This window comes from Dysidea avara, chromosome 9 (genome assembly GCF_963678975.1).
Source record: "Dysidea avara chromosome 9, odDysAvar1.4, whole genome shotgun sequence".
NCBI classification, from domain to species: Eukaryota; Metazoa; Porifera; class Demospongiae; order Dictyoceratida; family Dysideidae; genus Dysidea; species Dysidea avara.
The window spans coordinates 7,826,730-7,837,738 of record NC_089280.1 but is presented as its reverse complement, the minus strand read 5'-3'; the positions used below and the strand labels follow the sequence as shown (position 1 = coordinate 7,837,738).

At 40.4% G+C, this 11,009-nt stretch overlaps 1 long non-coding RNA gene across 1 annotated transcript; it reads left to right on the top strand.

Moving 5' to 3' along the window:
* The first annotated feature begins 4,578 nt into the window (after positions 1-4,578).
* On the top strand, positions 4,579-6,804 carry LOC136266781 (uncharacterized). Its single transcript, XR_010706285.1, has 3 exons — positions 4,579-4,674; positions 5,983-6,054; positions 6,574-6,804. It is a non-coding gene; the product is annotated as an uncharacterized lncRNA (long non-coding RNA).
* Positions 6,805-11,009: the final 4,205 nt, after the last annotated feature.

The window sequence follows — 11,009 nt, the reverse complement described above, 5'->3', positions numbered from 1 at the left end:
TCAATTATTGAACATTGTTGACTGTGGTAGTCCTGTAGATGTCGTTATTTTGATTTCCACAAGGCTTTTGACTCAATGCCACACAAAAGGCTTTTGCTCAAACTTCATTCCTATGGGATTCAAGGTGACCTACTTTTATGGTTGACTAATTTTTTGATGGGTATATAGAAGGCAGAAAGTTATTAATTGGTAATGATGCTTCTGACTGGTGTGATGCGATTAGTGGTGTTCCTCAGGGCCCACATGCTGTTTTAGGTAATTTTATGGCTTACAATAGTACCTATACTATGCAGAAACACCATCAGTTGAGTGATATAATACACCTCATAATAACACTCATGATATTGGTACCAAAACCGGTATAACATTGGTATTGGTAGAATTTTTGTCATGGAAACTTCTTATCAGAATGACTTGTTAACCAGTATGCACATAAGAATCATTGTAGGGGCACTTTTGGTGGTTTAAAAAGAGATTAAAGTAACACCAACAGAGTTACAGGATAAAACCCAAATGTCATAGTTAAAATACTCTAATAGAACAGTCACATCAAATTTCACACCTTTCCCCAAGGTAGATTTTGGTGCATTTTTAGTATGTTATTCTAAGCACCTCCTAGAAGTGAACTGTAAAGAAAAATTCTGTTGCAATTTGTGATAGGTTGACCCCCAAAATCACATAGATTGACTAGACTATAAGTAATATAACGAAATACGCTATAAAAACAGGTAATATAACTCAAGTTACTTTACTTACAAATGTAGCGCGTTACCTTAGTAATATTACTGTAACGAGTCTAATATTACGTAATATTATTACTACAAGTAACGAAGCTACTAATCTTGTTAGTTATCCTCTGAGTAACGCCTATCCACAACGAAGTAACGAAGCCTACTGAATGAAGCTTATTCACCAGCTTCTTACTTATAACCAAGATTTGCACAACGCAATCATGCCACGTGATAAAGTGGTAGTTTCACACGTGACAGCTTAAGGCTGTGGACACAAAGTAATGTTAGCACATATTTATCGAATCACGTATTGTGATTGTTCGTGGTATTAAGTATTCATCGAATTACATTTAGTAGATGCTGGTGGTATCACCAATAACTATATATATATATTTTAACTATATTTTTGGCAGGTGGTCAGGTTGTTTAATCACGTGGTCAGGTGTACGTGATCCCCTCTCAACGCAGGTCGGTGAGCGTAGCTGCTATTGCGTTTTCGAGCCTTAATTTGTTGTAATCTGTATGGCTCGATGTAGGATTTTTGGCCCCTGCAGCTAACTCGAGCCTATCTGGACGAGAGTTCCATAGCCCAAAGAAAGCCCATAATGGGGTAGCAGGGGGTTCTAAGTGGCTAGTTGGATTAATTTAAACCTTGTCAAAAATGATCATCTTGTTTGAGCTTGGTTTTCCTATCGCCCAGATGAGGTCTTGTCACCTTTGATAGGCACTGTTAAGCGTTAGCACCATAGGGTTAGCTCGTGTGTCTGCCTATTCATGGCTACCTGGCCACCTCTATGTAAACCGTGCCGGCAGCGCAGTTTAGGAGCTGCAAATTGCTATTGGTTGTTGATACTGGCCGGTATAGAAAGGAATATATTTCAAAACGTTAAGTGAGTGATGTTGTATCAGTGCCATGCCCTGGTCTGGCGAGCAATCAGCTGTCAGACTACCCCAGCTTCATCGATACTTACTACAGTGTTAGCTGCGTGACACTACAGCCTTTGTTTGATTGACGTTTTATGGTCATAGTTATGACTTATGCTAAGACTGCTTGCTATAGGTGTGTCACCAGCGTGGTGCAAAGTTGGCAGTATCAATAGCCGTAGCTATAGCTTGTTATTAATCTATAATGTACATGTGTATGCAAGTGCGTTTTAGTGGCTGCATGGCCTGTTGGATTTTAGCACTGTAGTCATGTGATGACCTAGCTGATGTGCAGTTGCGCTCAGTCCCCAGCTCGCAGTGCAGTCATAGTGAGTAATATTGGCTCACCCATTTGTGCACTCTTGATAATTGACATGTTCCCCGTATCCGGAGAATTGAAGCACAGCCCAGTCTGATGTGTCTATGTGTCACTAATCTGATACTGCTTAGGGCAATCTCACATCTCTATTTATAGTGTAGGTATGTGTGTTAAACATGCCTGGTGTGATTTCAATAAACTAGTGCATGATACCGCTGGCATGTGGTAATGATCAAATACCTTAGTACAACTTTGTCTTGTTGCCTGAAGTAGTGCTACTAGATCTAGACTCACTTGGTTGCTTTGTTCGGTGGTCACCATAGCTGTTATAGTGTGCTGTTTATCTGTCACATCCTGACTAGCTGGATAGAATATTCTAGTCTGTTTTTTTTGTTTTTTTTTATTGCTAGGAGTTCTAGTCAAGGTGTTCCCAGCAAGTGAGCTGTACTAGTCGCAGCTGGTCACATATCATAGGCGGCGGAAAGGGGGGGGCTAGGGGGCTAAAGCCCCCCCCTCAGAATGATATCACACCGAAATTATCTTTCTTGGAGTGGGGCTGAAAACCGTGATAAAGATCGAGATATCCTAATAGAGCAGTCACTCTAATAAAGTAGTCTGTGTGTAGCGAGCTATGAAAGGATTTTTATGTAGTTTATCAGCTAGAAATGGTAGCTAGTGAGGTGAAAAGCTCTTGTCAGTTGGTTGCGACCTTTTTTTTTTTTTTTTTTTTTTTTGGTCTCACCTTACCAAACTATAGAAATATTATTATTATTATTATTATTATTGGTAATACTGTGCAGACCTCTATTAGAGTATAGTGCACAGGTCACAACATACATACAAGTATACAAATTAAATAATTGCTAGTTTTTGTTTGAACTGATCAATATCATTGGAGTCAATCACATTTTGGGGTAGATCATTCCAGATTTTGATTGCCGAAGGGAAAAAGGAGTACATATAAGAATCAATCCGTGTCATTGGTTGCATAAATCTCATATTATGACCTCTGGTACTATGTACAGTGGATATGGATGTCAGGAACGGATTTACTGGGATGTCAACAAGGTGGTTAATTATTTTAAACATCATTATGGCTTTCAATAAGTCTGGGTCAGCCCAGTCCCCCCTCATATCAACTACTTCCTCCGCCGCTGGCTGGTCATCTTGATTATTGGTTATTGATTTAGCTGATATGTGTGTACTGTGTGGCATAATGCACACACTGATTAGATAGAAACCTGCAACACACTGTTTACTGTGTATGCATAATTGGGTTGTAATTTACACATGTATTAACACACTATTTGTGACCGGGCCTGCAACAATAGGGCATGTGGGCACAAACTACATCCCGTCACTCTACAGGGAATATCTCAATATTGGAAAAGTATATTTCCATTCTGTAACTTGCATCATGATGCCCATTAACTGCTTACTAAGAGCTGAAAATTGCAGTGCCATAGCATAATGGTACAAAACGTTATGAGTGATGAAACCTTGAAAAAGTAGGCAAAAATCATGTGCCCACATGCCCTATTTTTGCAGGCCCAGTCACATTTTATGGTTATCTTGTAATAGGTAAACACAGTTGTTTTTGTAATACCCACTAGCACTTTTGTAAACATGTATCCCATCCAAAAACAGCTTATAGCTGTAAAAAAAGTGCGCGTCCAAGTAAAGCAGAGTTAACTGCGACAAAAAGTAATGATATCATAATGCGGCCATGTGCGAGGTGTGCAAGTTGTAAAATTAATATTAGCTAATCAGATAATACAATGTTATTGTTAAAGTGTTAATGAGAACTATGTGATGCTGCTAGTTTTTAAGTGTGTGAGCATCTTCATAAATGCCACATAAATTTAATTCTCAATAAAGCAATGTGTATAGATTCTCTGATAGTAATAAATAGTTTGAGTTTGGCCACCTTTCCTTTGTTCGTAGCATTGCTGTATACAGGAAAGGCGGCCAAACTCAAACTATTTATTACTATCAGAGAATCTATACACATTGCTGTATTGAGAATTAAATTTATGTGGCATTTATGAAGATGCTCACACACTTAAAAACTAGCAGCATCACATAGTTCTCATTAACACTTTAACAATAACATTGTATTATCTGATTAGCTAATATTAATTTTACAACTTGCACACCTCGCACATGGCCGCATTATGATATCATTACTTTTTGTCGCAGTTAACTCTGCTTTACTTGGACGCGCACTTTTTTTACAGCTATAAGCTGTTTTTGGATGGGATTTCAATACTTTTTGTTAGAATAAGCAATGCACTGTTGATAACAGTAGGTGAGTTTCCATGGTTTTGACAGAAACCCCAGATTACAGTGACAGAATATTAATACTAGCTACTTACAGACTTTACAATATAAAAATATGGCACTTGTAGAAATGTGACTGTTCTATTTGAGTATCTCGATCTACTTCAAGCATTGACTAATTCAAGTGAAGAAGCTACGCCCCTGCCAAGAGATCTTGTGAAATGAAATGAGAATAGTAAAGAAAAGGCAAGTATGTACAGAGACAATAGAGATGTGCGTAATTATGTCCTGTTGTAAATAAACGCCTTTAAAATTTATATTACTACTAAATAAACGCACCAGAATAGGCTTGTGTGGCTGTTGTCTCCAAGGTTGTCTCATTACTTGTCTTTTCGTGTTGAAGGGATTTAGTCGCAATTGGTGAGTTTAACTATACATGTATTTGTGTTGTAAAACTTAATTGTAAAAAGGCGATTAGCACATATCATGATAAACTTGTATTTGTCACAGTAGAGTCTCTCACGAAGTCACCATTATTACGAGACATTGGACCAGGGTAAAACATTTACTGCTATATTTAGAGGTTGTAGCGTTTGTATATCTTAGTATCTTAATAAATAATCCCCCATGATCACTAATCACTAATAGTACAGTGATAACTGCATGGTCATTATTCAGGCCGTAGGGACAAAATTTTCTAACCTTGCCTTTTAAAGAGGTGGCTGCATTATGCGGCCTTAAAAACAGGTAAGAAGCATGCTGTTCTAACTGGCTATAGAGATGGATTTAGTGTATGACAGCGTATGAGACAGTGAGTGCTGGCAGCAAGGGGGCAGCCAATCTGTTAGAGCACCAAAAGCACTACTTCAGACATAGGCAGTTGACTGTCAGCCCCAAGTGTAAAAAGTTTCACTATTGGTCCTTATAAGTTCCTGATGAAGAAAGTGATGAAGTCATTATCCATAGGATATATTTTTCAGAGTATCCATTTTAGTTCTACAATATAGTAGCCAAGCATAAGATGAACATAACACAGCATTCCAGTAGTTTAGTGGTGACCACAACACTGCCTGAGTTAAACTGTGGTGAGATTTGAGACTACCAGAAGCCCTGGAATGTCTTCAACACATGAAATGCCAAATATCTAATGCCTGGCTTTCATCCACAGTGGACCTGTCTTGGTGGCCACTTGTACAGAAGGGAAACAGCTGCCACACAGTCTTGCGAGCGAAACAGCTAGTTGCCACACCCCTTAATTATCAATTTGTAAAATCTTTAGCAAAATTGTGTGTGCGAGCAAGTGCGATGTGGCAGTGCCGTGTATATGGTTGCTGCCTAGCAGTGACACATCACGAGTATTGAAGTCACAATGTGTTACTGTATCATCCATCTAAATGCAATCTCTGAATGTGTCATTTTGTGTAGAGAGCAATCTTCCACAAGAAGTGACCTGCAGGTTTCAGTGTATATTGTTAACCATTAATATTGTTCACAAAATTGTGAACTATATGTACAGTGAAACCTCACTTAGTGGCCACCTCTTTAATAAGACCACCTCATTATATTGGCCACCTCTGGTAGGTCCCAAATATAGCTAAGCATTACTTATGACCTCATTAATAAGGCCACCTTGTTATTCAGGCCAAATCTTTTGGTCCCACAGCCTGCCATATTAATGAGGTTTCATTGTACTTATGTGAATTTTTATTTTTCGTAACTTTTCTTCAGGTTTACTGATGGGCACTATGAAGCATTGTTGACTGGTACGTGTATAATGTGGTGACTTGAAATGCTAAAACAGTACGTAGCATGTCTTGTATGTACATGTAATGTGTTGTAATGTGTCCACACATCCACACATCTTAGAAATAAATATAATTGTATTCTCTATAAATAGTCAGTTCCATTGTGCCACTGGGTCATAAGTTGGTTGAGTATGGATCATCCAGGGCACTTGAGTCACATTTTGTCCTGGCCAAGTGGATCTCATCCACTGACAGAATATACAGGATCAGATCACGTGTATAAATTACGGTGGAACTTGTTTATTGCCACCTTCACTCATTCAGCAGGTAACAGTGTATAAATTCTCAATTGGAATTGGCTTTTCAAGAGTGGTTGTCTTTCTATACTAATAGCCATTAAGATAGGTTGTACTGATAGAGTGTACATACTAGAGATGCAACAATATCCTCCACTTAGTGTCGTTTGATAGTGATGCAATGGAGACTATGTATTATTGCATTTAAATACTATACTATACTATTACATTGCAACTCTAGCACGTATTTATAACAGGAATGTTTGTTAACTATTTAGATATACTGGAGCCACACCCACTCATCTGGATTCTACAAATGGAGTCATACCAACTTGTTGTCATCATACTTACTCGTTACTCCCATTGCGTTTGGATGAATATACATGCCGTCATGTGAGACTTGCTACCATGGCGGGCCACTGGAAAACATTTGCATAGCAGTTATATTACAGTCATTATTGTACAATTCTTACATTATTGTTGTGAAAAGTGTTTGGTATTCATGTGTCTCCTCTGTATGTTGTAATTACATGTGTAATTTTGTGTGGGGGTGCTATAAAATGCAATAATGCATGGTGACAATTGTATTAGGCGATTTTGCACACTTCCTTTTAAGCTAGCTACATGTGCTAATTACTCACAGCTTGTGTCAACAACTGGTAACCGCAGTTGTACTCTTGTGTCATTCTTTAAGCCGCGCCCTTAGAGGACAAATTATGTGGGGGCGACTAATTTCAAAACGAAGGATGGTATGCAGCACCATAGATTATATCTATGCACTATAATCTATGGCAGCACACTTCTTGGTGGCTATACGTACTGATTAACTACATAGAGCGCCAGTTCATCAATACCCAGTGACCGCAGTTGTTCTCTGCGTTATTCTTTAAATTCCGAGTAAAATTCTTAGAGAGCGAATGACGTGGGGGCGATTAAATTCAAATTTCAAACTAGCCATTCTCGAAAACAAATGTTTCAATCTGAACGAAACTTTCAGAACAGTTTAAAGACACATTGCCCTACATGCCAAGCGAGTATTGCGGAAAACAACAATCTGGGATTTGTATTTGGCCTCTAGGTCGACTGAGGACGACTGAAACTTCGTTTGGTGCTGAAATCACGACTGTAGGGTAGCTGATCATGTATGGTGAAATCGATGATGTGAATCTTGAGGTGATTGAGTGAATACTGAAGCGATAACAAGGCGATCAATGTTCGGAATGCACAAAGGAACGCAAGGCATACACCTGCGGTTGCGTCTAACCGCATGCGATAAAAAAAAAATGAAACTTCCCCTTTGATGTCGGCAACCTCGATCACGAAACTATCGGCATGGATTTGCTTCACTGCTTGTGTGGTAGTTACTAGTGACACGATGAGTTCAACTCCAGAGTTTCAGAGGGATAGCGTAAGTGACGGGTGGATTACAGGAAGGCCGAATTTGACAACGTTCGTTCTTGTAAAATCCTCACGTAGTGGTCGCGTCATTTATTGTCTGCGGCGCGCGTTTCTGCTTTACTGGCCGCGCGACTCACTACCGTGAGTCTTGATACTCGTATGTATTCTTGTTGTAGTATAAATAGAGTTGCGTTGTACCCTGCATTCATTGCCGTTCTTATATGATTATGATTATGATTATGATGTGATTTGGGTTGAGGCTTAGAAGCCTGTACACCCATTCAATTACATACATATACATACATAAATTAGATGCAATGAACAAAAATTAACTATGAATATAATTATTACATTAACATAAATCTATAGTCATAAAAGTAATTATCTACAGCTGATTTAAAATTATTTAATAAAGAATTTCCTACAATATATAGGAAATTCCGTGACACTACGGTGTCACGGAATTTCCATTCCGTGACATTCCGTTAAAAGTCTTATATTGCTATAAGACTTTTAACTAGAATATATTCCGTGACACTACGGTGTCAGAAGCTGAGAGACGTGGTCAAATGGCATACCCAGCAGCTATTCTGCAGACTCCTGCCTCATTCACGTTTAACTCACCTGATGAGTGGCCGAAGTGGAAGAGACGCTTCGAACAGTACCGAGTAGCTTCAGGTCTCGACAAAGAGGAGGACGAACGCCAAGTGAGCACTCTGCTTTACTGTCTTGGGGAAGAAGCCGACGATGTGCTGACCTCAACGAACATTACCCAAGAAAGTCGGAAGAAATTTGCAGACGTCATACAGAAATTTGACGAATTCTTTAAACTCCGGAAGAATGTGATCTTCGAAAGGGCCCGGTTCAACCAACGCTCTCAAGGAGAATCAGAAACTGCAGAACAGTTCATTACTTCCTTGTACAGCCTAGCAGCAGACTGTGAATTTGGCGTGATCAAAGAACAGCTGATCCGTGACCGAATTGTCGTGGGCATCCGAGATTCCTCACTCTCAGCAAAGCTGCAGATGGACTCAGAGCTTACCCTTGAAAAGGCAAAACGATTGGTTCGGCAACAAGAAGCTGTGAGAGGACAACAGGCGATCCTGAGCAAACCAGATGGGGAAACTTCCGTCCAAGCTTTCACGTCACGGAAGCCACTCAAGCGACCCGCAAATAGCCGAAGCCTTCACCACCAAACACCCAGGCCACAGCCAGTCAACCGTGGTCAAAAGTGCTCCTACTGTGGAAAAGAGCCTCGTCCTAAGCAGTCCTGCCCAGCCAGGGACGTGATCTGTCACAAATGCAAGAAGAAGGGTCACTACAGCTCAGTTTGTCGCAGCAAAGCAGTTGCTACACTTTCCGAAGAATCACCAGTGAACAATGGTTTTCTAGACACTATCCATGAAACAAAGGGCACTTCATGGACTGCTCCTATCAAAATAAATGGCCAGGAGATAGTGTTTAAGCTTGATACTGGAGCCGAGGCTACTGCAGTGTCGATGAAGACATTCAAAACCCTCAAAAGCATTCAGCTACAGCAGTCAGCTAAAGTTAAACAGGAGTTGGAACGCATGGAGAAGTTAGGGGTTATATCCAAAATGGACAAACCAACCCTTTGGTGTGCTGGAATGGTGGTGGTTCCCAAGAAATCTGGTGATGTCAGAATTTGTGTTGACTTGAAACCACTCAATGAAAGTGTGCTCAGAGAAACACATCCACTACCTGGAGTAGATGAGACACTGGCACAGCTAACAGGAGCTACTGTGATGAGCAAACTAGATGCCAACAGTGGATTCTGGCAGATACCACTGGCTAAGGAGTCCCGTGAGTTGACCACATTTATTACGCCATTCGGGCGATACTGTCTTAATAAATTACCATTTGGTATTTCAAGTGCTCCAGAACATTTTCAGAAAAGAATGAGCACCATCCTTGATGGTCTAGTAGGTGTCCTGTGCTTGATGGACGACATTCTCATCTTTGGGAAAGACCAGAAGGAACATGATGTTAGACTGACAACAGCCTTGGAAAGAATCCAAGCAGCTGGTGTGACACTCAACAAGGACAAGTGTGAGTTCAATAAAACCTCATTAACTTTCCTAGGTCACACTATTGATGGAAAAGGAATCTCTCCCGATCCTCAGAAAACAGCAGCAATCAACAAGATGGCTTCACCCAAGTCTACCTCTGAGCTAAGACGTTTCATGGGGATGGTCAATCAACTGGGAAAATTTTCTCCCCGAATTGCTGAGCTTTCAAAGCCAATGAGAGAACTACTCAGCAGCAAATGAGCCTGGAACTGGGGGCCAGCTCAAGAAGAATCATTTGTCAAGGTGAAAGCTGAACTAACAGCACACACAGTTTTGGCGTTGTATGACCCACAGGCAGATACAAAAATTTCTGCTGATGCCTCTTCTCATGGACTTGGTGCTGTACTGCTACAAAATCAAAAGAAAGAATGGCGACCAGTTGCCTATGCTTCTAGATCTATTTCAGAGACAGAAACTAGATATGCTCAGATTGAGAAAGAAGATCTTGCTATCACATGGGCATGTGAGAAATTCTCTACCTACATCCTTGGAAAACATATCAGTATCGAGACTGATCACAAACCTCTAGTTCCACTATTGGGAAACAAGCATCTTGACAACCTCCCACCAAGAGTGTTGAGATTCCGTTTGAGACTGATGCGATTCAGCTACTCAATTCAACATGTTCCAGGGAAACTTCTGTATATTGTTGACACACTCTCCAGAGCTCCACTGAGAGAAGAGTATGATACTCAAACCTTACAGAGACAATCTGAGGTAGAGTCATTCATTAACACCACCATTACTTCCCAATTGCCAGCTAGCCAACAGCGACTTCAAGTGTATCAGAAGGCTCAAGCAGCAGATCCAGTTTGCTCCAGAGTTATCACCTACTGCAAGTCAGGATGGCCGAAAAGCTGCAATGATCCTGAAGTAAAGCCCTACTGGACTGTCAAAGGCAACCTTACCCTTCATGATGAGCTATTACTATATGGAGGAAGAATAGTGGTTCCAAAGCAGTTACAAAAAGAAACCGTTCAGAAGATACACACTGGTCATCAAGGAATTGTGCGATGTCGCCTTAGAGCAGTTTCTTCAGTTTGGTGGCCAGGTATTTCAAAACAACTAGGACACTTTGTACAACAATGTCCTGAATGTGTTAAGGTGACTCCCAACCCCAGGGAACCGCTGATGCCTACTCCTTTACCAAAACATCCTTGGGAAAAAGTAGCAACCGATCTGTTTCAGCTGAATAACTCAACCTACCTTTTAGTTGTGGACTACTT